This window comes from Delphinapterus leucas, chromosome 13 (genome assembly GCF_059928025.1).
Source record: "Delphinapterus leucas isolate spDelLeu-1000000601 "Yukka" chromosome 13, BTC_Dleu_Yukka2, whole genome shotgun sequence".
NCBI lineage: Eukaryota > Metazoa > Chordata > Mammalia > Artiodactyla > Monodontidae > Delphinapterus > Delphinapterus leucas.
The window spans coordinates 84,573,989-84,600,956 of NC_143141.1; positions in this window are offsets into that span (position 1 = coordinate 84,573,989).

Below are 26,968 nucleotides of genomic sequence, written 5' to 3' on the forward strand. Positions count from 1 at the left end.
TGTAGAATGTAAGAATCTTACAGTATACTTCATTCTCTCCCTCCTATCCTTTATACTATTCTTTTTATACAATTTAATTTTGCATATGTTGCAAAACACAATATGTTATTGCTCTCTTTGCTTTAGATAATCCATATTATTTAAAGTAATTAAAAATAAGGATATGTATTTTTATGTGCCTGCATTTTTACCATATACACTTCTCTTTTTTTTCTACATATAGGTACAAATTTACATCTAATATATTTCTTCTGCCTAAACAAATTCTTTTAACGTTTGTTGTAAATATGTCGACTAGAAATGGGTTATCTCAGTTTTTGTTTAAGAAAATATTTCACCTTCATTTTTGAAAGATATTTTCACTGGGTATAGAATTGTGTGTTGGCACATTTTCTCCCTTTCTTTTAGTATTTAAAGATGTCATGACATATGCCTTATCCTTGCTCCTCTGTGTGTATTTTTTTTTTCTTCATGCTGCCTTCAAAATTCCTTCTTAATATTTGTTTTTGTGCAATTTGACTATGATGTGCCTAGCTTTTCTTTTCCTTTTTTTAAAAAATTAATAATATTTATATTTCTCTGAGCTCCTTTAAATCTGTGTTTGGTTGTACTTCTTTCCTCCTTTCTTTCATTCTGCTCAAAAATTCTCATTATTATTGAGAATATTTGAAATATTTCTTCTGACCTGTCTCTTTTTCCTTTCCAAGTCTCCAATTACGTAATGAGGCCAAGATATTTGATATTGAGCTAACCTCTTGGATTCTTCTGATATTTTATTTTTTATTTGTGCTTCATTTTAGACAATTTCTGTTGAACTCCCTTCAAGTTATTTGATTTTTTCCACAGCTCTATTTTCTGATAAACTCATTGAATGAATGGTTTAACTGTGATAATCATATTTTCCTTTCTTGTGGTCTCAAATGACTTTTAAAAATAATTTTTCATCTCTCTGATGAAGTTCCCCACTCCTTATTCTATTCATGAATGCAGTCCACCATTTACACTATGTACTGTTTCCCTATGGCTGCTTTAATAATTAACCACAAATTCAGCGATTTAAAACAGCAGAAATATATTCTCTCACAGCTCTGGAGACTAGGAATCTGAGATCAAGCTGTCAGCAAGGCCATGCTTCCTCCAATGTCTCTAGGGAAGAATCCTCTCTTGCCTCTTCTAGATTTTATGGTTTGCTGGCAATCCTTGGTGTTCCTTGGCTTGGAGATGTATCACTCCAATCTCTGCCTCTATTTTCACATAACATTTTCCTCTGTATTTTTTTGTATCTATGTGTTCTCTTCTTTTTATGATACCAGTCATATTGGATTTAGAGCCCACCCAAGTCCAAAATTATCTCACTTTAACTTAACTAATTATATGTGTTAAAACTCTATTTATGAATATGACATATTGACAGGTACTGGGGGTCAGGACTTCAACATATCATTTTAGAGGACACAACTCAACCCACAACACACTAAAAACTTTAACCCAGTGATCATAGATATAGTTGTCCTTCAGTATCAGTGGAGGATCTGTGCAGGATCTCCCACAGATACCAAAATCCATCAGTGCTCAAGTCCCTTATATAAAATGATGTAGTATTTGCATATAACCTAAGCACATACTTCTGTATACTTTAAATCATCTCTAGATTACTTATAATACCTAATACAATATAAATTGCTATGTAAGTAGTTGCTGGACATGTGGCAAATCTGAGATTTACTTTTTGGAACTTTCTGGAATATTTTTGTTTATTTTTGATCCACAGTTGATTGAATCAACTGATGCAGAGCCCGTGGATACAGAGAGCTGACTGTATTTTAAAATCCTTAGCTCTTTGGTGGGGTCGAGGAACATGATGATTTTGTATATTATCTGGCTTTTCTCATTCTTAGAATGGTAGTAACAGTCTCTTGCCTCTTTCTACATCTTACTCACAAGCAGAGCTTCCAGTGCTTCTAGGCCTTAAACTTACGCTGCAATTCAAGGCAAACTAAGCATTAGCTGTAAGGATTCATTCCTTTTTATTTTTTATTTTGTTTATTGTCTGTTTCCCCCACTAAAATAAAAAGTGCCTTGAAAGCAGGGATTGGTTTCAGTTCTATTTATTACTGTTGTACTCGGAACACTTAGAAAACAGATCTGCCACGAAGATACTTCTCAGTAAATGCTATTGAATGAATGAATATTTAATAACATACAGTTGAATGAGGCATTACATATGTTTTCACATTTTGTCCTCAAAAAATGTTTAAGATAGGTAATATTATACCCATATTTTAGAGGAGAAAAGTGATTTTCAAAGATATCAAATAAATTGACCTGCATAACATAGTTTTACTTGTCAGGAAGGGAGGAAAGAATAAGAGTATTTGTGTCAGACGTAACCTGGGTTTGAATGCTAACTCTATTTACCACCTTTGATGGTTTGAGAAGATCACCTAACTTTTTCAGTCTTCTGTATTCTCTTCATTAGGTGAGGCTAATAACTTCCTCCTCTAAAGTATTATGTTAAAGAACTAGTGGAAATATGATTTAAAGCAGCTGTCACATAATGGGCACTAAATAGCTATTAGTATGGCTCCTATTCTTCCTAATGTTAGTATTCTTTTTGTATCATCATTCTTATCTGGAGCCTGGTTTCATTTTCTCTGATGCTAAATCCTGAGCAGAATTTAATTTATCATGTCACCTTTGAAACATGGAGTGTTTGAGGTGAAGAAGAATCTAAGTTTGCAGAACCAGAATCTGAAGAGATTTTAAAATGCACTTAGAGAACTGGCTGTTATCTGTTCTCTGACCCAGAAGGCAAGCTTAACTCTCCTTTGTGCTAAATTGAAATATTAATAAACATAAATAACTTATGCAAAACAGAATTAGGAATAATAGAAGGGTTTAAATTTAAACCCTCAGCAACTGATTTTGAGGAAAAAAATAACGTTATGTTTTTCTAAACAGGTGTTTTTTAAAAAGTACTTGATAAAACAAATAGCATTGAAGAGAGAAAGTGTCAGGGATGGTATGGATGGGTAAACAAATGTAATATCAGGAAGGGCTTTCTAGGCTATTCTGCTTTGGGTTCTATTGTCAAGGTGATGGGAATATGGAAAGGATTAAAAGGGAATAATAGATTTACATATTTTAAGTTTATCTTTCTCAGCAGAATGGAGTGTTAGGCATGGAGTTATAAAGAGTTCATTCAAATTCAGATGTTTTATTGTTTTATGTTGTTTGACACAAGGAGCTTGGTATGCCTAAGGAGTGACATGGCAGACGAGAGAGTTGATGGCAACAAAAAGAAACATCATGAAAGTTGTAATATAAATTGAGTTACTAACATAGTTGTGATCATACTGAATAAAAAAGGAAATCCACTTTCTGTGTATCTGTGTAAGTTTTCTGGGTTGCTTAGGTCTGCTGCACAACATGCATCATCTTACCCATTTTCAAAGAATGATAGACCTTTTTGGGCCATTAAAAAAAATTTTTTTTCCTCTGGGTTCACATTTCATGGTGTTGATAAAAAGTTTTGAAAATATCTTAGTGGTGACAAATTACATTTTTCTTATTTGAAATAGAATTCTGTAGGGATTTACTTTGTGTCTCTGTGGAAAACAGTCTGAAGCATAATGTGCTAGCATATTGGTTAACATCTATTTTTGAGGGTACATTAGCCAAGGAAACTCAGGCTGAAAACTAGTGCTTTCGTTTTCTATTTTGTTATATGTTTAGAAATAAGTGAAGCTATTTTGAAAGCTAGAAAGACATCATGGCTGAAAGTAATCTCGGATATCATCAAAGAAAGCTTACTTATTTTATAGTTGAGAAATCTAAGGCCTAAACTGAGACACAGTATGACCCATACCACCTAATTACCATGTTCATTGGCTAAATTTTATCCTAAATGTGCTGAATGTCAGTTCAGTGTGCTTTAAACTGTAGCTTATTGCAGTTGAGTGAAACTTTCATAAATTATTGTAGCAGTAAATTATTATTGTAGCAATAAATACATCATTTCATTGGGTAGTTTAAAATCTAAATAACTTTTTCATGTTTTAAGATAATGACTTTTCTGTCATTATGCTAATATAAATTATTTGATTTTTAAAACTATCACCTGTAACTTTTCAAATTACATAAGTCTTATAAAATAAGGGAAATATGTATAAAGTAACTTGGGCAAAACGTATAAATTAGAGAGAGAAAATAAAGACTGTCCAAATGCCACTATTCAGAAGAATACAAAACTCATATTTAGTACAAATAACATTGACATTCAATGGGACTCAAATTTTGACAAGACATGAATTCTTTCCTCAAGGAACTCGCTATCTAGTAGTGAGACAGACACTAAGTAAATGATTACAAAGTTTGATTATAATTGAAATAATAGAATAGTAGAGAGAAGAGGCTTTTTTTTTTTTTTTTTTTTTTTTTTGCGGTACGCGGGCCTCTCACTGTTGTGGCCTCTCCCGTTGCGGAGCACAGGCTTCGGACGCTCAGGCTCAGTGGCTATGGCTCACGGGCCCAGCCGCTCCGCGGCATGTGGGATCCTCCCGGACCGGGGCACGAACTTGTGTCCCCTGCATCGGCAGGCGGACTCTCAACCACTGCGCCACCAGGGAAGCCCAAAGAGGCTTTTTTTTGAGGATCAGTTTGATTGAGCTGGTGAAAAACAACCTGGCATACATGGTATAGTTTAGGGACATAGTGTAGGGTGCTTAGTTTAGGGGTTAAATGATATGACAAAGAGATTCTGCAGGTAAGACTTTTTAATTAACTGGCTGTATATCTAAAAACATGTTTTTTAATAAAGGAGGTCTACTCTCAGCTTAGACGTTAATTAGAAAATGACTTTTGGGTCAGAAGGGTATGAATATAAGCTTTTCCAATGGAGTGATAACAATAGCGAGAAAAATATTTAAAGAACCCTCAGAACTCAGGAGTACAAAACAAACAGCTCTCCACCACCAAAAAATTAAATGGGCAAAAGACTTAGACATTTCAAAGAAGACATATGGTAATTAATCTCATGAAAAGATGTTCAATATCATTAGCCATTTGAGAAATGCAAAATAAAACCTCAGTGGAATATTATTACACATTAATTAGCATTGCTAAAATAAAATAATCCTCACAAGACTGAGTGTTGGTATCGTTTTGGAGCAACTAAAACTCTAATGCATTGGTGGTGGTGATGCAAAATGGTACAGCCACTCTGGAAAATAGTTGGGCATTTTCTTACATGATATTGATTATATTATATTCATAATCACTCTACACTAGAGGCAACCCAAATATAGATAAGTGTGTGAGTGGTTAAACAATGTGTGGTGCATCCATAAAATGAACTACCCGTACTCAGCAACACAGAGGAATTACCTCTCAATAGCCACTCAACAACATGACAACATGAATGAATCTAAAGCCTTTATGTATGCTGAGTGAAAGAACCCAGCCACAAATGGTTTCAAACTATATAATATACTTTATAAGACGTCCTAAAGTAAGCAAAACTGTAAGGATGGAGTACGGATCAGTGGTTTTAAAGTGTTAGATGTGGCACTGGGGTACTTTTTCTGGTGATGAAACTGCGCTGCATCTTGATTGTGATGGTGGTTACAAAAATCTATGTATATGTTAAACTCATAGAACAGTGTACCGTGAACGTCTGTTTACTGTATGTAGACTTGATGGTAGTAATAACAAGAAACTATACTGTTATAACAACACACAGTTAATTCAACGACTATATCTAAAACATACGATCACTCTAAATGCTGAAGAGGATGTAGCAGAAGTGGAATGCTCATATTTTCTGATATGAAATTTCTGATAGAATTTCTGATAGAAACATAAATTGGCTCAAAAAACTATTGGAAATAGCTTTTTTTACCTATTAAAGCTAAACATAAGCCAACATTTGCATATAATGCAACATTTCTATTCCTAGATATATACCCAAGAGAAATGTATATGTCAACTAAAAGGCACATACAAGGATGTTCATAGCACCTTTACTCATAATAGCTAAAATATGGAAACAACTTAAAGAACAAAAAAAGAATGTCTAAAAAGTATAGTGAACTATATTTCCATAATGGAGCACTACACAGCAATAAAGATAAACAGGCTGTGATAACATAGAACATTGTTGAACCTCACAGACATTATGTTGAATGGAAGAATACAAACACAAACAAGCATATTTATGTAATTCACTAGCAGTGTATCTCAGAGACAGGCAAAACTAATCTCTGACAACAGAAATAAGAGCTTGAGTTACCTAGAATGAATTGACTGAGATAGGACATGAGGGATCATCCTGGGGTGATAAAAATATTGTGTCTCAGTCTGAGTAGTGTTTACATGAATACATACATATATAAATTTGAGTTACATGTTTAAGATTTGTGTACTTCACTGTATGTATGTTATACCTCAATTTTAAAATAATATTTTTAAATGAAGGAAAGGAAACATAGGAAAAGAAAATAGAAGAAAGGAAAGGAAAAGATGATAAAAAATATTTTCAGGTATTCATTTTCATAGAATTTGTATTCAGTTACTCCTAATCTAAATGCTGATCCTAGAGTAGATAAAATTAGTGAATCCCCGGCTTATCTAGGCATGCTGTTCATTCCACACAGGTATTTAATTATCCCACAGCCTCAGTTAATCATCTGTTGGTAGATTCACATTAATGTATAAATCATATGCCAATTAAGTGATTTAATATGGAACATATTCTTCCCTAGCAGCTAGAGTCCTGTATACAGTTCATCACCACCCCGGCCTTTATATCTCGCAATCTGAATAATTAGAAGATTTGCTTGCATAGCTCATGAATTGCACTACTAAAGAGGACACATTCACATGAGTCTAAGGTAATTTCATCCTCTTGATTTGTATAAAACAGTGGTTCTGTTAACTGATAAAGAAAATACGATGATTTAGAGAATATTTTGCCAAAGTTCCGGTAAAGCCTGTGATTATTAATTTGCTATCACCATCAACTCCTAAGATCTCCCCTGCATTGTAAAGGAAAAGCCAGGAACAATATAGGCAATCCTTTTTGGTCCTCATTATGAGGCACAAATGTGAAATTTGCAACAAAGAAGGGAAACAGAGGTCACAATTCTGTTGAGTAATTTATAGGCAGATACATATTCAGAGGGCTCATGCAGGGTGCTAAGCAGCTTCTGGAGGAATTCCTGAGAACCGCCAATCTTGGTGCTAAAGGGAACTTAGACACCAGCCTCTATGACCTTTGCTCCCCTAGACTTCTAACTGGTTGTGTAAATATTGAATTCTATTACAACCATTCATTCCTTGAGTATACAGAATAACTCTATCTTTCTGATAAAAGCACTTATTGAAACATTTCCCCACAGTAGATATTAATTCAATGCTTTGGTTGTTTGCTTTTGCACAAACAGATGTAGCACCTCTTTTCCATGGAGTCCCAACGATGAAATTCCTTCTGGAAAATCAAACTATTTGACATGCTTTTAGCATGGTATCTCTTTGATAAAGAACATGCCATAGACTAAGTTATAAATTATCACAAATAATTTATGAACTCTGAAAATATTTATTGGTTTTTAACTTTACATTTGACACTGTGCTAGTGAAAATTTAAAAAGCAATTTTAGTAAAATAAAGTACAATTTTGGGGAGCCAAAGTAGGAAGACCTTATCTAAGGTAGAGGAAGGTTTCCCAGAGAAAAAAACGTTTAGGTTGACAAGTTGAATTGATATTAGTTTAGAAAAGTTAGAAACTGGAATATTACAAGGGTTCTCTGTAGGACAAAGATATCTCATTTCTTTCCAAACAATACCTGTAGATTAATTTAGAAAAACCCTCACAGGTATGGGAAAGTTTCTGTTATAGCCTGCAAATATACATGCTTTTAAAATAATGCTTTCACAAGGAAGGCATGAATTTAAGACCAGGACCAATATTGGACATATTTGCACAGTGCCCATATTGCACTGATTATAAATTTAGACATGCTACCTGACAGGTGCTCTACATTATGGACTGTCAATAAGACATATTTCAAAATATATCTGTCTCCAAAGATGACTAATGATTTTTAAGGTATTATTAGCCACTGTTGGTTGAGTACCATCTCCCTGCCTGGTGCCATGCTTAGCATTCAGTGTTTGTTATTGAATCTGATTTCATCCTCAGAACAATCCTAAAAGTAGGCATTTATTTTACTGAGAAATATGAAGCTGAAGAAACTATACAACTAACCAGTTGACACAGATCTAGTAAGTAAACAGTAGGCAGGGGAATGAGCCTAGTTCTGACTCGAAGGTCTGGACTATTTTTCTCATTATGCAACAGCTCCTGAGACTCTACTGCATGTTTCTGGATCTCTGGTAACTGGTGTGAAGCAGTGTACTTACCTTTTAAATTCCTGTGAATTGGACTACATTTATTGTTTCTATAAGAAGTAAGATTTGTTGAAACTATATTATGTACTAGGTCTTATGTTAGCTATCTTACAAACACTGTATCATTTTATTTTCAAACACTTGGAGTAAATATGTTACCTTTAAGGAAAAATTAGAAACTCAGGGAGATAAAAATCCACAAAGTTAGTAAGAACGGGAGTTTGGATTTGAAATCCAGCTGATTAAACTCGGACTAAACGCCGTAGCTTTTTCATCTGTTCAAAAGGCATGATCTCTAAAAGAAAAACCTAAGAGAGTTTCAGTAAATACACATTCAAGTAAGAGTAAATTTCTCAGTGACAGAATAATTAATTCAGTGTGTTAAAGGAACTGATAATTCATTCTGACAAGCTGCTGAAATAGTACATCGTATTAGGCTTTGAGACTTAAATTAACATACACTGGAAACTAAATATAGGTGTTACAGCTGAGATGGAAAACTATGTCAACAAACCCAAGTTTGAGGGATGAATACCCAGTGGCAATGTGACACCTACCAGCTGCACCCTTTACAATCAAGCTACCGCAGTGTATGAGGGCACACTATGTGGCTTTATGGAACAACTAGAAGAATTTTTGAATTGCTGGAAAAAGTTATCCTGGTGTCTGGCCCTAAAAAGGAGGCTAGATCATAGTTGGAAGACAAAAACCTCTCAGTTTTTTAGATGATAGAGGAAAGATAATACAGTAGAAAAGCCATCTGTTATATGTAGACATTTTTCAGGCTGGAAAGCACCTGCAAAATCATCAGGTGGAGCCATTTTATTTAAAAACTGTGAAAACGGAGACTCTGAGAAGATTAAAAACATACCCAAGATCACAGGGCTTATTAGGTGTAATAATTTAGGTCTCCTTTGCTCAGCCCAGTGATTTCCTGCACACCACACATTAGTGTGGGTTGGGGGTGAGACTAGGTGATATAACTTCCAAAAAATATTTATTGACTTTATACACATAGAGGCATTGTGCTACACAATGCAAGGTACATTTTCAGCTCAGACTGCAGAAGAAGTGAGTCTTCCCACCAGACACTATTTGAAATTCCCTTTAATTTCCACAACTTCAGTGACATGTTGATCATGATAGAGACAGATGCAGCCAGAAAAGAGAGAACACAGGTGTACTGAGAAGTGTCCTAATTTAGAGAGGAAGAGATTGGTGTAAAAATGGAGTTCCGTTCACCTGTTCCGTAGATTAATTAATGAAAAAGAATCAACACTTTGCAGAGGATATTGTTGATAATTAAAATATATTGTGGGGATTCAATTAAGAGCTTTGGGTACTTAGATTGTAGTTGAAGGAAGTGAGTAAACAAATATCAAAATATACTGAAAAAAGGAGCACTGAAACAAGTCACATCCTCATCCAAATGCTAGAGACTGAAAACAAGATAGAAGAAATTTCCTAGAATTTGGAAGATAAAGGAACAAGATTAATTTGGAAGAAAATATTTCCTGCACAAATGAAATTACACATTTATTATTGATCTAGAAAGAAAAGTGATATCAAAATTCACTCAGTTTAGGGTCACCAAAGGCAATCTGAAAAAAGAACTTGGGTGCAGAAAATATTTGGGGGAGGTGATTGAGGAATAACTGGAGACAGTGAGACAAGAAAGGAGGAAAATCCAATATGATGTGTATTACAGATATTTCATCTGTAGACAACATTAGACCTCTGACAATTACAGGAAATACTTCTCAGAATTGTCTGCCTAAAAGGCTGTGGTCTTTATCCACTGACTGCAGTACTGATTAAAGATTGCCCTTGGGATGTAAACTCCCTGCATTTAGAGATGACAGTTGTCACTGGAGAAGACCTTGGAAAAGAATGCAGAAAGATGAGTTAAGTGAATGTGAGATGAGTCATTGGCAAAAGGGAGTGAGTCTGAGTGCTTCAGAACAGTACCTTACAGCTGTGGATACATGTGAGGGGATGTGCCACAGTGCACCAGAGGTGTACAGTACGGAGCTAACTGTACTTCCTGTTTAAGTTGTTAGAAGTGATTTTTATTCCAGGCATTGGTCTCCTTTACACCCATAATTAACGAAGTCAAGATATCCATCCAAGCTTTAGGTATATTATTGGACTAAGTTGATCCCATTTTCTTTTATAGTAAGGCATAAAGGCCAGAGATGCCAAAGCCAGCAAAGCATATAACCCTTGACATTTACTCCCTCATCTGCCAGTTTATTCAGTGCCGTGAGTTTATCAGGTTCATGTTGTGCTTCATGTTGTAGCTCTAAATACCATTGACTACCTATTCTTTGTGCTTAGAGAGAAGATGACATTCATGAGTCACACAATACTCATCTGATTATTCATTTAAATTTCAACATTGTGAAAAACAATTTCAGTGATAATTTCACTTTAAACATTTAAAAATTATTGTAGCACACTATTAATGAAGTTTCAAATAATGACATCAAAAGAAACAAATGAAGTGGACGGGGAAGAGATAATGAGTTCATTTTTGAATATGCTGTTTGTTTAGTAGAGAACACATTCAATGTGCAAGAATAGAAGTCCAAAGCTAGAGATCTAGATTTGGGAATTATTGATGTTAGATGAAAAGATGAATTCCCTGATGGAAAGGTAAAAAATAAAACAGAAGCAATCTATGGATAGAGAGATTGAGCTCTTCCATGTGAATACGGAAGGAAGAAAAGTTGGAGAAAGAGACAGGAATGAAGGACAAGAACTAAAAAACAAACAAACAAAAATCTGCAGTTATATTTTAGGAAGCAGAGAAAAGAAAGCTTTGATTAAAGTGTTGTTGAATGCTACTGTAAATTCAAAATTAAGAAGTCATAAAGGACTCTACATTTAATGATTTCCTTTTTTACCCCATTAAGAGCACCTCTAGTGAACTGATTTCAAGGGTTTATACACTAGAGAAAAGCTGGAAAGGGGATGCGATCTGAGGATATTTTGAAAAGCTTAATATTAAAACACATAGCTTTGAGAGCATCTCCTATTACCATGGGTTGATTTTTAATTTAATTTTCATTTTGTAGGATTTTAAGGACGTGAGCATTTTGGTAGTTAGAAAGAAAGAAAAAGTAGAGACAGAGAAATTGAATATTGAACCTATCAGAGATAGACGATCATTAATACACAGATTGATGGAGGAGAAGTTAATCCTTTAAAGTAGCCATATAATGTTCCCTTTTTAACAGGGGATAGGTAGACGTTTGAAAGTGCAAAATACAAATCTAAAGAGAGACAATAGCAGGATTGCAGATCAGGTGTTCCTAACCTCAGGAAGAAAATGAAAAGCATTAGAACAACTTATCAGGGTAACTGGTACTTGAGAAGAATAAAATCAATTAGTAATTTGTATAAGAGTGTATATAGATAGATGATAGATAGATAGATGTATATGTGTATATATATATATATATATATACATTGTGTGAGGGCAGGTAGATGTAAATGCTGGAGATAAGATTGCCTCTCTTTCTTGAGACAAAAGCTATCGACAGAGAAGACAGCCTTAATGGCAAGTTAGATACCAAGTGCCTCTCTGTGCATCTCACATGCTAGGCGCTTAACATAATAAAAATAATGTACATGGATTTGGTTATTAATTGCAGTATTCTTTCAACTCGAATAAGGGAATACAATTCTATCTCACAGAATTCCTGTTAACATTGGAAGAGATAATAAATTCAGAGAATAACACATAGTGTGTGCTCAATCACTGAAAACTATTTTTATTATTACTATTTTTTATTCAAACTGTCTCTCTTTAATTCTATCTGCAAAAATTCATAGGATGCTTCATTTGGTTTTCTGGATGTGTTGATTCTGGAAGACCATATCCATATCGGCACACAGATCCTGTTTTGGTTATTTAGGTCGCTGTCAAGCTGTACCCAAGACTCTGAACATTTCCAGTAAGTGAGAAAGCCCACTTCTTGTTTGGCCGTGTCTGATGACGAAGGCTTGGGGAGTGATGAGTTCATCACCTTAACCCTCCCTCCTAGGACAAATGGAGACAAATCTGCCTGCTTCTTTTCTGTTGCAGGCATTCTTATCCCTTTGACTCCTAACATGCCAAACTGGTATCTTTTTACGTTCAAACCTAAGCAGTATCCAAGATTTCTTTGACGCTCTTTGTTCTCAGAGCCTATCCATATGGTGATTAGTGTTGGCTTAGAACGGAAGAATTACAGCCAGAACATTTTATTTGTAAACAGTAAGTAGATTTTTAATAGTATATAACAAAATGTATTGCCACAAGGTATTATGTATGTATAAATCATTTAAAGTAAATATATTTCAAAACAGCCTGCACAAAATAACAAAATACAGATTACATTTACCTAATAAAAATTCATAGATATTAAAAACTGTTTTTAATTTAAGAACTTACTACAATAAAAATTTCAAAACCAAAGGACAAAAACATTAAGTAAATAACTTAATGGCATATGGCATGATGATCTTATATAGATAACACCACAGGGAGACTTTTATGCTAAAAACAAAGTGAAGAAAAATGTAAATTAAACCACAAATTCAAGGAATGACTGTTCATAAATTTCTGATCAAATGAAACTAAATTTTGTTAGGAGTGAAGGTCTTTAGTCTCAATTTTTGTTTATAAAAGTAAAAATTTCCCCAAACAGCAGTAGTACACTTTTTCATTTCAGCAAAAATATTTTTTGATAATTCAGAATCTGCCTGTATATTTGTCAAATTTATGGACAACATCTGTTTAACTTCTTAAATTTACCTACCAATGTTGCCCTTCAGATGTTGTTGACTTTGCAATTTCTTATAACATTCTTTCCTCAACAAACATAGGGCCTACAATAGGGAACATGCTAAAACCCACTTAGATAATAATTAGCCTTAAAAACTTTATTCATGAATTAATTCAGCAAATATAGCTTAGTATATTCCCAGTTCTGTTTAGGTAGAGCAAGACAGGCACTACCCTTGTCTTTGGAGAACTCACAATCTAGAAAATATGTCAAGTACTGTTTTTGAATCACTAAAAGCCTTCATCATTTTTAAAGGTTTGAATAGATATGTCCTCTACAGGGATAAATAAAACCCTCTCTAACGGACATCATTCTTTGGATTTCGTAAGAGTAATTTAAAAATTTATATGTTGATAGGCATAGATTCTGATTTATTTAATTCCTTTCTTCTACTCTGACAGCACCAAATATTTATTTTTTCCCTTCAGTTCTTCCAGTGTACCTTCTGTAGTTTTGTAATTCAGCTGGCCTTTTTCTTTGACACTTTGCTGAAGCTTTCTGTCCTCCTTCACTCTTGTACTTTCTTGCTTCCTCCTGACTAGAAGTCTGGCAATTGGGTTTCTTCATCTTCCTTTTTCTGTCTTCTTATTCATCCTGGGTAACTGATCTTAACCCTTCCTTCAATTTTGGGTTTTCAATAAGTAAAATGAATGTCCTTCACATTAATTTGAGCTTTGTGGTGAAATTCAAATTTTCTTTGCAAGAATAGTCTATTTTTGGATGACATTTAGAACTCCTCCAAAAGACAATGGTTTCTGCTTATAGGTAGTAATAAAATAGATTGATAAGGACATGCATGATTCAGCAAAGAATGTTTCTAGTGTTTTGTCAATTCTCACCACTTATTGGATACTGTAGGATCATAGTTCAAACTATTTGGTGAGGGATATCAATTTATACACTTAAGGGTCCGGTTTAAAAAATTAAATATTCACACTTTGATATGAAATGAAAATCCATATGGACACATGGAGTTTGAAACTTTTAGGAAATAACATAAATGATAAAAAAAGTTAGGATACATAAGTATTCATTGGGGTGTCTCTTACCTTCAGCTTCACTATATATGATTAAGAATTCAGCTATTTATGTGTCTTATGAATCAGATGCTATCAAGTTAACTGCTATACATGAACCATATTATTTTAGCTCAAAGACAAAAAAAGATTCAATAAATTTTATTAATAGACTTTATTTTTAGAGAAGTTTTCAATTTGGAGAAAAAAATGTTTTACAGTTCCATGTCTTTTGCCAAACACATAATGTTATATATTCACTATTATAGTATCATATAGAATAGTTTCACTGCCCTAAAAATTCCCTGTGCTCCACCTATTTATCCCTACACTCTCCCCAACTGATTCCTATCAACAACTGACTTTTTACTTTCCCTATAGTTTTGTCTTTTTAAGAGTGTCAGATAGTTGGAATCATATGATATGTAATCATTTCAAACTGGATTCTTTCACCTAGAAATAAACATATAAGTTTCTTCCATGTCTTTTCATGACTTGGTAGCTCAGTCAGTTTTAGTGCTGAATACTATTCCATTGTATGGGTGTACCACAGTTTGTTTATCCAAGAACCTGTAGAAGGACGTCTTTGTTGCTTTCAAGTTTTGCCAAATAAGCATAAAGTTAGTACAAGCATTCATGTTTATGCTTTTGTGTGAATATAAATTTTCAACTCATTGAGTAATACCTAGGAGTCCAATTACTGGATCGTATGGTAAGATGATGTTTATAGGAAACTGCCAGAGTGTCTTCTAAAGTGGCTGTACCATTTTGCATTGCCACCTTCAATGGACGAGAGGTCATGTTGCACCACATTCTTGTCAGAATTTGGTCTTGTCAGTGTTTTGGATTTTAGCTATTCTAATAGGGGTGTGGAGGTATCTCATTTAAAATTTTTTCTCTAATGACATATGATGCTGTATATTTTTTCACATGTTTATTTGCTGTTTGGCTATCTTCTGTGTTAAGATGTTTGTTCAGATATTTTGCCATTTTTTAAATTGGGTTATTTGACTTCTTATTCTTCAGTTTGGTATATTTTGAATACAGGACCTTTATCAGACAGTGTTTTGCAAATATTTTCTCCCAGTCTGTGGCATTGCTTTTCATTCTCTTAATACTGTGTTTCACAGACTAGTTGTTTTAAACCTTAATGAAGTCATGTTCGCCATTTTTTTCATGGATCTTTTGTTACTGTATTTAATAACTCATTGCCAAACTCAAGGTCAGCTAAATTTTTTCACGTTAATTTCTAGAAATTTTATGGTTTTGTGTTTTCCATTTGGGTGTATGATGCATTTGGAGTTAATGTATGTAAAATGTGTAAAGTCAGTGCCTAGATTCTTGTTTTTTTTTTTTTTTTGCATGTGGATGTCTAGTTGTCACAGTACCATTTGTTTAAAGAGACGTCTTTACTCCTTTGTCAAAGATCAGTTGACAATATTTTTGTGGGTCTCTATTCAGTTCCACTGATCTATTTTATCACCATTATCACACTGTCATTATTATAGCTTTACAGTATGATATGAAGTTGGATGGTGTCAAAACTCCAGCTGTGTCCTCCACTATTCTGTTGGCTGTACTGGGTCTTTTTTATTTTCCCATAAATATTAGAATCAATTTTTCAATATCTACGAAGTAACTTGCTGGGATTTAGATTCAGTAAATTATTAATTCCCAATTATTTTCAAAATAGATTGTCAGAAGTATCCTCTAACTAGAAAAATCATCAGATAAACCTTTCTCCCCCAGTGAACTACCTGTTCATTATGAGGTAACAATGAAACAATAAGGATTTTCTGTCTTGGTGGCAGCCTCATGGTATTTCCTCTTTACATTGTCACATGAATAACAAGAAGGTATAGAAGGATCTCTTTCACTATTTCATCGAATATTAGCGTTTTCATAGTATTTTAAATAGCCTGACTTCATGTTACAAAAGAAACTTAAAAAAAAGAAATTTATTCTAGAAGGTAATCACAAGTTCCAAATAAAAGACATTTAACCACTTCCAACACAATCTCAAGAAATAACCTGCAGTTGGAGCCATACTTTAAAAAAGTCTGGTAATCTGTGCAGGATTTATTCCTATTCCATTATTAGTAATAACTGAGCTTTTTGCTGCAGGAACTTTCAATTCTGCTGCTACAAATTTTGAGACTGTTGTGAAAAGTTATACTTTTAGAAAAAGTGAGTACTTTGTACAGCACTCATGGTCTTACATTAGCATGACCTTAAAGGAAACATTTAACATAGTGGGGACAGGCTGGACAGAGACCCCAGAGTGTCTGCATTTCCTCTCTCATATCCAGAACCTCCTTATGCCATTTGGGAGTATCTAGACTTTTAAATACAGTTCTTCTTTTTCCTACTCAGAGATGATGATAATGATGTATGCCAGAGAAAACTTGCCATCCAAAAAAGCCGGCTTTCAGCAAGTGTAAGGATATGTCTCACTCTAAGAAGGCAACAGGGTGTAGAGGAAAAAATGAGCTGGATTTTACCTCCAGTGATCTTGTGGATATCACTTGGTTTTAGTGAACCTCGATGTCCTCATCTATATAAATGAAGCTATTGACAGTTCTTTGGTAGGATTTCAGAGGTGATTAAATTAAACCCTGTATAAAAATCACCTGGTACATATTAAGTACTAGGTACATGCTTCTTGCATTTAAAGTTTATATGAGGTATTTAATAGTTCTCCGTTCTACATCTGATTTTGTAAATGAGAACACTTACCTCATCTGTCAGACAAGTCCTTGATGAAGGTTAATTTCCCTTTACCCATACAGTCTTTACTGCACAAGTAGAACTCTTTCTTTCTTTCCTAAATCCCTGTTATCAACAAGATGACTTTTCATTTCCTGTCAATGCCATAGGGTATTCCCATAAAAATAAAAGTGAGAACTCACCCACAACTATAATGAAAAGACATATTTGGGAGTTAAAGTCTATATATCATGCGAATATCTGGTGCACACAACTGAAGAAAGCCTGAGCCATCAAGAAATGCTATGTGCTTAACCATGACAGTTACAACCATCTAAACGCTGTAGATCAAAGAATAAAAGGCAACTTATCTTTTAATTATTATTTTTACAGAATTTTGCCTGTGAAAAACAAAAAGGAATATATGCTGAGACATTTTCCACTTTCCTACTGATCAACTGCTGTCAATTTATTTTACTTTCCAATTCATGAGTAATAAATAAAAAGAGTGGTGGCATTCTACTGGAACAAGTCCGTTGAGAAAAACTATTTATCTCTGTAAGACTAAAGAAAAAAACTCTAACCAAACAGAATATAAATTTACACATACACATACATACTCATACAGAGATATATTGAGAACCGGTTTCCTGTACGTTAAATTTAAAGTCTAGAACACTCAGTTTGCGGAAGTCCACCATGATAAAAACACGGTTTTCATTGCTGTGTTTTTTGTTTTTGTTTACTTTTATTCTGTCTTCCATAATAATGTTCCCTATCTTAGTCTAAATCCCACCCCCAGGCTGAATGCTTTGCATAACTGCAGGAGATGCCTGTTACATGTAGTTCATCTGAAAGGTCTCCCCTGGACCTGGCAGTGCTCAGCTTACAAAGATCTGCACAGAGTCTCTGTCCGTCTCTCTGTTATAAAAGGTGAGGTGCCTGAGATTAGCTCTATCATTTCAGCTCTGAATATTCCAGTTTGCTGTCTCTTCTAAATTTTTTCTGTTCCTTCTTTATTTCATATAATCCCAAGGGTTTATATGCATTATGTGCAGGTGAATCTGTATTAATCAAGATAAGCTTTGCTAACTGATGTGACAAGTAACTACAAATCCCAGTGGCTTCACATAATAAAAGTTTATTTCTGACTCAAGCCATAGTCCAATTCAATCAGTAGGAGGCTCTAGCAATCTTTCAGGAGACTCATCCATGTTTTTGTTCTTCCATACTCTAGACACCTTCACCTTTCACTTTCAGCTAGTGAAAATAGCAAATGATGATGATGATAATAACAATAATAATTGAAAGACCTCGTGAGAGATTTTAAGGTCAGACCTGTAAAGAGTGCACATTATTTAGCCAAATCTGTTGATCAGAACTCAAAGCCATGATCCACCTAATTGTAGGAAAGGCAAGAGAACGTAGTCTCTCTCCCTATCTATCTATCTATTTACCTATCTATCTATCCATTCATCCCCAGGAGGAAAATGAAACATGATTTTTACAATACAGACTTGCTTCTATCACAATCTTTCCTAAAATGTATTTTGTATTTTTTTACATACGTATAAAAATTACCCAGTGTCCCATCCAATCACACTCTTGGGACAATGCACAGAACTTTCCATAAGGACTTTAAATGGTAGCTCATGATTTGACAACTTTGGACCAGAAAGTCAAGTTATCTGTCTCCATCTTCCATATAAACACTTCCAACACAGGGGAACAAACCTAGGACAAACACACAGTATTCACAATGCTGGAATTCTGTGAAACGGACAATTTGAGGTTTCTTTGCCCATGGCTGTGGGAGAATATTTCCTGATTACAGCTAATTTTGCTCTCTGGGAAGAACTCCCTTGTGTCTTTTCTCTAACTCCTGACCCTACTTTCTGCATCATTTTTCCTTGTCCTGTATCCTCTGTTGCCGTGAATGAATCATGGATTGGGATATGTATGATTCTTGAAGGCCATTCGACTTTGGAAATTTGTTTTCTGCTCAAAGAAAACGACTCACGATTATCTTAATTCTCTAATGGTCAAAGAGTTTAATTTGGGCCTAATGTTCCCTGGCAAAATAATTCCTGCAAAAATATAGTAAACTTCTGATTTACTTGTTATGAATCAGTTCCATGTTCCAACATCACATGCAGAGTTATCTCCTAGATACTGTATTCAAATCAGCATTTTTCTCTCCAGCCTCTGTGCTTGGCTCTTCCACCTCAGTCCTGATGACAGCTACTTTGGGGATCTTGAGCTTCAATGGTAAAACCATACTCTTTGATCTTCAACAAAGGCTTCCTTTAATGGGCTTCAAGACCTATTGTTGTTACTATTTTGGAAGTGAAGAGGAATTACTAACTTCCTCCTCATAGTCAAATAATGATGGACTTTTCTGTGTGTGTGTGTGTGTGTTTCCTTATGCTTGAAATCTAGCCAGCTATCTAATGAGCTCATCTCTTATAATGCTTTGTGAAACACAGCACATAGTCATTGAAATACACAATATTCAGGTTCTGTTTCTGCTGTGACAAAATGCCTAAAACGAAATGGCTTAAAACAGCACATATTTATTATCTTAAAGTGTAGGTCAGAAGTCTAAAATGGGTCTATCAAGTTGCTGGCAGGGCTGTATTCCCTTCTGTTCGCCTTAGGGAGAATTTGTTTCCTTGCTTTTGCAGCTTCTAGAGGCCACTCACTTTCCTTTGTTCAAGGACTGTTTCATCCATCTGTAAAGCCAGCAGTATCCAGCTGAGTTCTTCTCACCTTACCTGCTTGTTCTGGTTGTTCTCTTCTGCCTCCCTACTCCACTTTTAAGGATTCACGTGGTTACATTGGATGTATATGGATAGCTCAGTGTAAGCTATCTATTTAAAAGTCAGCTGATTAGTGATCTTAATTCCACCTGGAACCTTAATTCCCCTTTTCCATGTAAAGTAATATATTTGTAGATGCCAGGAATGAGGACATAGACATCTTTGAGGGGACCGTTATTATGCCTACCATATACACTAACACATTATTTAAAATGATTTCCTATAGCGCTGTCATCCCTGAAGGCTCATTATCTGCTTTCCAAATTATCACAGGCAAAAGTTTTACCAAATGTCTTGATACTGATTATCTTGAATAACCAACTTTTCAGACTGTCTCTTATCTGATACCAATTTCTCACCACCCACTACAACTTGATAGATAAATTGATGCACTATTGTGTGTGTGTGTGTGTATAAGTTTGAAATAATTATACATTTATATGAAGTTGCAAAATAGTAGTACAGAGATGTTTTGTGTACTCTTTACCCAGTTACATCTTATGTTACTATAATACTATATCAAAACCAGGGAATTCACATTGACGTTGATAAAATGTATGGGTATAGTTTAACATTTTATAACATGTAGGTTCATGTAACTAGCACCACAATAATGATATAGAACTATTCCATCACTGCAATAATCTTTCTTATGCTACCTCTTTATCCATTTCCACACGCTTTCCCTAGCCCCCTGGAAACTGCTAATCTGTTTTCAATTTCTATAATTTAGTCATCCTAATAATGTAATGTAAATGTTATATGAATGAAATTGTAAAATATGTAAACTTATGATATTGAACTTTCTTTTACTCAGCGTGATTTTCTTTTGATCCATTCAAGTCTGTAGGTATATCAATACTTTCTTAATTTTTTTAGTTACCACATGTATACAGCATATGACTTCATGCATATTTCATGTCATAGATCTACTACAGTTTCTTTATGGGAAATTTCTTTTTTCCCCATATTTTGCATAGTACAAATAAAACTGCTCTGAACAAGCTTATACTGATTTTTACGAAGGCATAAGTGTTCATTTTCTCTGGGGAAATGTCCAGAAGAGTGATTGCTGAATCATATGTGTACATTTACATTAAAAAAAACCCTGCAAACTATATTTTTAAAGATATAGAAATATTAATTTTAAAATGGAAACAGTTCATATTTTCTTTTTTTATTTTTTTATAGAGCAGGTTCTTACTAGTCATCCATTTTATACACATCAGTGTATACATGTCAATCCCAGTCTCTCAATTCATCCCACCACCGCCACCCCCACCCACCCCCCGCCGCTTTCCACCCTTGGTGTCCATACGTTTCTTCTCCACATCTGTGTCTCAATTTCTGCCCAGCAAACCGGTTCATCTGTACCATTTTTTAGGTTCCACATATATGTGTTAATATACGATATTTGTTTTTCTCTTTCTGACTTACTTCACTCTGTATGACAGTCTCTAGATCCATCCACATCTCTACAAATGACCCAATTTCATTCCTTTTTATGGCAGAGTAATATTCCATTGTATATATGTACCACATCTTCTTTATCCATTCATCTCTCGATGGACATATACGTTGCTTCCATGACCTGGCTATTGTAAATAGTGCTACAGTGAACATTGGGGTGCACGTGTCTTTCTGAATTATGGTTTTCTCTGGGTATATGCCCAGTAGTGGGATTGCTGGATCATATGTTAATTCTATTTTTAGTTTTTTAAGGAACCTCCATACTGTTCTCCATAGTGATTGTATCAATTTACATTCCCACCAACAGTGCAAGAGGGTTCCCTTTTCACCACACCCCCTCCAGCATGTGTTGTTTGTAGATTTTCTTATGATGCCCATTCTAACTGGTGTGAGGTGATACGTCATTGTAGTTTTGATTTGCATTTCTCTAATATTTAGTGATGTTGAGCAGTTTTCACGTGCTTCTTGGCCATCTGTATGTCTTCATTGGAGAAATGTCTGTTTAGGTCTTCTGCCCATTTTTGGATTGGGTTGTTTGTTTTTTTAATATTGAGCTACATGAGCTGTTTATATATTTTGGAGATTAATCCTTTGTCTGTTGATTCATTTCCAAATATTTTCTCCCATTCTGAGGGTTGTCTTTTCGTCTTGTTTATGGTTTCCTTTGCTGTGCAAAAGCTTTGAAGTTTCATTAGGTCCCATTTGTTTATTTTTGTTTTTATTTCCATTACTCTAGGAGGTGAATCAAAAAAGATTTCGGGGTGATTTATGTCAAAGAGTGTTCTTCCTAGGTTTTCCTCTGAGAGTTTTATAGTGTCTGGCCTTACATTTAGGTCTTTAATCCATTTTGAGTTTATTTTTGTGTATGGTGTTAGGGAGTGTTCTAATCTCATACTTTTACATGTAGCTGTCCAGTTTTCCCAGCACCACTTATTGAAGAGGCTGTCTTTTCTCCAGGTATATCTTTGCCTCCTTTGTCATAGATTAGTTGACCATAGGAGCATGGGCTTATCTCTGGGCTTTCTACCTTGTTCCATTGATCTATATTTGTTTTTGTGCCAGTACCATATTGCCTTGATTACTGTAGCTTTGTAGTATAGCCTGAAGTCAGGGAGTCTGATTCCTCCAGCTCCGTTTTTCTTTCTCAAGATTGCTTTGTCTATTTGGGGTCTTTTGTATCTCCACACAAATTTTAAGATTTTTTTGTTCTAGTTCCATAAAAAATGCCGTTGGTAATTTGATAGGGATTGCATTGAATCTGTAGATTGCTTTGGGTAGTTTAGTTGTTTTCACAGTATTGATTCTTCCAATCCAAAAACATGGTATATCTCTCCATTTGTTGGTATCATCTTTAATTTCTTTCCTCAGTGTCTTATAGTTTTCTGTATACAGGTCTTTTGTCTCCCTGGGTAGGTTTATTCCTAGGTATTTTATTCTTGTTGTTGCAGTGGTAAATGGGAGTGTCTCCTTAATTTCTCTTCCAGGTTTTTCATCATTCGTGTATAGGAATGCAAGAGATTTCTGTGCATTAATTTTGTATCCTGCAACTTTACCAGATTCATTCATTAGCTCTAATACTTTTCTGGTGGCATCTTTAGGATTCTCTATGTATAGTATCATGTCATCTGCAAACAGTGACAGTTTTACTTCTTCTTTTCCAATTTGTATTCCTTTTATTTCTTTTTCTTCTCTGATTGCCGTGGCTAGGACTTCCAAAACTATGTTGAATAAGAGAGTGGACATCCTTGTGTTGTTCCTGATTTTAGAGGAAATGCTTTCAGTTTTTCACCATTGAGGATGATGTTTGCTGTGGGTTTGTTGTATATGGCGTTTATTATGTTGAGGTAGGTTCCCTCTATGCCCACTTTCTGGAGAGTTTTTATCATAAATTGGTGTTGAATTTTGTCAAAAGCTTTTTCTGCATCTACTGAGATGATCATATGGTTTTTATTCTTCAGTTTGTTAATATGGTGTATCACATTGATTGATTTGCGTATATTGAAGAATCTTTGCATCCCTGCAATAAATCCCATTTGATCATGGTGTATGACCCTTTTAATGTATTGTTGGATTCTGTTTGCTAGTATTTTGTTGAGGATTTTTGCGTCTATATTCATCAATGATACTGGTCTGTCATTTTCTCTCTCTGTTTTATCTTTGTCTAGCTTTGGTGTCAGGGTGATGGTGGTCTCATAGAATGAGTGTGGGAGTGTTCCTTCCTCTGCAATTTTTTGGAAGAATTTGAGAAGGATGGGTGTTAGCTCTTCTCTAAATGTTTGATAGAATTCGCCTGTGAAGCCATCCATTCCTGGACTTTTGTTTGTTGGAAGATTTTTAATCACAGTTTTAATTTCATTACTTGTGATTGGTCTGCTTATATTTTCTATTTCTTCCTGGCTCAGTCTTCGAAGGTTATACCTTTCTAAGTATTTGTCCATTTTTTCCAGCTTGTCCATTTTATTGGCATAGAGTTGCCTACAGTAGTCTCTTAGGATGCTTTGTATTTCTGCGGTGTCTGTTGTAACGTCTCCTTTTTCATTTCTAATTTTATTGATTTGAGTCCTCTCCCTCTTTTTCTTGATGAGTTTGGCTAATTGTTTATCATTTTGTTTATCTTCTCAAAGAACCAGCTTTTAGTTTTATTGATGTTTGCTGTTGTTTTCCTTGTTTCTATTTCATTTATTTCTGCTCTGATCTTTCTGATTTCTTTCCTTCTGCTAACTTGGGTTTTGTTTGTTCTTCTTTCTCTAGTTGCTTTAGGTGTGAGGTTAGATTGTTTATTTGAGATTTTTCTTGTTTCTTGAGGTAGGCTTGTATAGCTATAAACTTCCCTCTTAGAACTGCTTTTGCTGCGTCCCAGAGGTTTTGGGTTATCGTGTTTTCATTGTTATTTCTTTCTAGGTATTTTTTGACTTCCTCTTTGATTTCTTCAGTGATCTCTTGGTTATTTAGTAGTGTACTGTTTAGCCTCCATGTGTTTGTACTTTTTACAGTTTTTTTCCTGTAATTGATTTCTAATTGATAGCGTTGTGGTCTGAAAAGATGCTTGATATGATTTCAATTTTCTTAAATTTACTGAGGTTTCATTTGTGACCCAAGATGTGACCTATCCTGGAGAATGTTCCGTGCGCACTTGACAAGAAAGTGTAATCTGCTGTTTTGGGATGGAATGTTCTGTAAATATCAATTAAATCTCTCTGGTCTGTTATGTCATTTAAAGCTGTGTTTCCTTATTAATTTTCTGTTTGGATGATCTGTCCATTGCTGTAAGTGAGGTGTTAAAGTCCCCCATTATTGTGTTACTGTCGATTTCCTCTTTTATAGCTGTTATCATTTGCCTTATGTATTGAGGTGTTCTTATGTTGGGTGTATATATATTTATTGTTACATCTTCTTGGATTGATCCCTTGATCATTATGTAGTGTCCTTCCGTGTCTCTTGTAACATTCTTTATTTTAAAGTCTATTTTATCTGATATGAGTACTGCTACTCCAGCTTTCTTTTGATTTCCATTTGCATGGAATATCTTTTTCCATTCCCTCACTTTCAGTCTGTATGTGTCCCTAAATCGAGGTGGGTTTCTTGTAGACAGCGTATATATGGGTCTTGTTTTTCTATCCATTCAGCAAGCCTGTGTCTTTTGGTTGGAGCATTTAATCCATTCACGTTTAAGGTAATTATCGATATGTATGTGCCTGTGACCATTTTCTTAATTGTTTTGGGTTTGTTTTTGTAGGTCCTTTTCTTCTCTTGTGTTTCCCACTTAGAGAAGTTCCTGTAGCATTTGTTGTAGGCCTGGTTTGGTGGTGCTGAATTCTCTTAGCTTTTGCTTGTCTGTAAAGCTTTTGATTTCTCCATCGAATCTGAATGAGATCCTTGCTGGGTAGAGTAATCTTGGTTTTAGGTTCTTCCGTTTCGTCACTTTAAGTATATCATGCCACTCCCTTCTGGCTTGAAGAGTTTCTGCTGAGAAATCAGCTGGCAACGTTATGGGAGTTCCCTTGTGTGTTATTTGTCATTTTTCCCTTGCTGCTTTCAATAATTTTCTTTGTCTTTAATTTTTGCCAATTTGATTACTGTGTGTCTTGGTGCGTTTCTCCTTGGGTTGATCCTGTATGGGACTCTCTGTGCTTCGCGAACTTGGGTGGCTATTTCCTTTCCCATGTTAGGGAAATTTTCAACTATTATCTCTTCAAATATTTTCTCTGGTCCTTTGTCTCTCTCTTCTCCTTCTGGGACCCCTGTAATATGAATGTTGTTGCCTTTAATGTTGTCCCAGAGGTCTCTTATGCTGTCTTCATTTCTTTTCATTCTTTTTTCTTTATTCTGTTCTGCAGCAGTGAATCCCGCCATTCTGTCTTCCAGGTCACTTATCTGTTCTTCTGCCTCAATTATTCTATTATTGATTCCTTCCAGTGTATTTTTCATTTCAGTTATTGTAATGTTCATCTCTCTTTGTTTGTTCTTTAATTCTTCTAGGTCTTTGTTAAACATTTCTTGCATCTTCTCAATCTTTGCCTCCATTGTTTTTCTGAGGTCCTGGATCATCTTCACTATCATTATTCTGAATTTTTTTCCTGGAAGGTTGCCTATCTCCACTTCATTTAGTTGTCTTTCTGGGGTTTTATCTTGTTCCTTCATCTGGTACATAGCCCTCTGACTTTTCATCTTGTCTATCTCTCTGTGATTGTGGTTTTTGTTCCACAGGCTACAGGATTGTAGTTCTTCTTGCTTCTGCTGTCTGCCCATACTTGCACAAGTTTCCTGGTGGGATGGACCAGTGGTGGGTAGAGCTGGCTGTTGTTTTGGTGGAACTACCGTTTAAAAGTATATGTGGAATTATTGATGGTTTATTTGGATGGAGTCTTGAATAAATGTTTGCGTCTCTTCCACTGCTTGTTTCTGAAAAGTTCCACCATCTACATCTCTCCAAACTCTGGAACCCCACACTCCAGAGGCCTTCCTTTCGATGTGCTGCCTCTCCGCTTCTGTGCGCAGGTCCTAAGCAGAGGCCTGCAAACTATTTTTCAGCATGATTGTATAATTTTACATTGCCACTACTTTGTTTAGACTTTGTATATTTCTTTTCATTTTTTGCAAGTGTGTTCATAATTGCTCATTAAAGCATTTTTATGATTGCTGCTTTAAAATCCTTGTCAGATATTAGCTCGGTTCTCTTGGTGTTGGCATCTAGTAACTGCCTTTCTCATTCAAGTTTCAGTTTTCCTGGTTCTTTTTATGACTGGTGATTTTTGATGAAAATCTTGATACTTTGCATATCATGCTCTGAGTCTCTCAATCTTATTTAAATCTTCTGTTTTACCTTGCCTTTTATGACACTGCCCCACAAAGGGAAAGGGGACACTGCCTCCTTGCTTCCCTGTAGGGTGGAATACCATGTTCCTATTCAGCATTGACTGACACCCAAGGGGGAAGAGTTCTGGGGAGTAGTTTGTTGTTGCTAAGTTGAGGTGGGAGTTACAGATGCTTACTTGCCTGTACTCTTATGGCTAGGGTGGGTGGAGATAGAAAAGCCTTATTACTGTTTCCCACATGTCCTCCATTGGCACTGAGGGGGTCTAGCTTTGTTATCTTTGGGTGCTGTTGAAAATCCTGACTCTCTACTAGATCACACCACTCCAGCTAGAAGATGGATGACTGTCTTCTTACCCCCAGGTGGAGGTGGGAGTTTAGGATCCCATGTGTTCTCCACTGA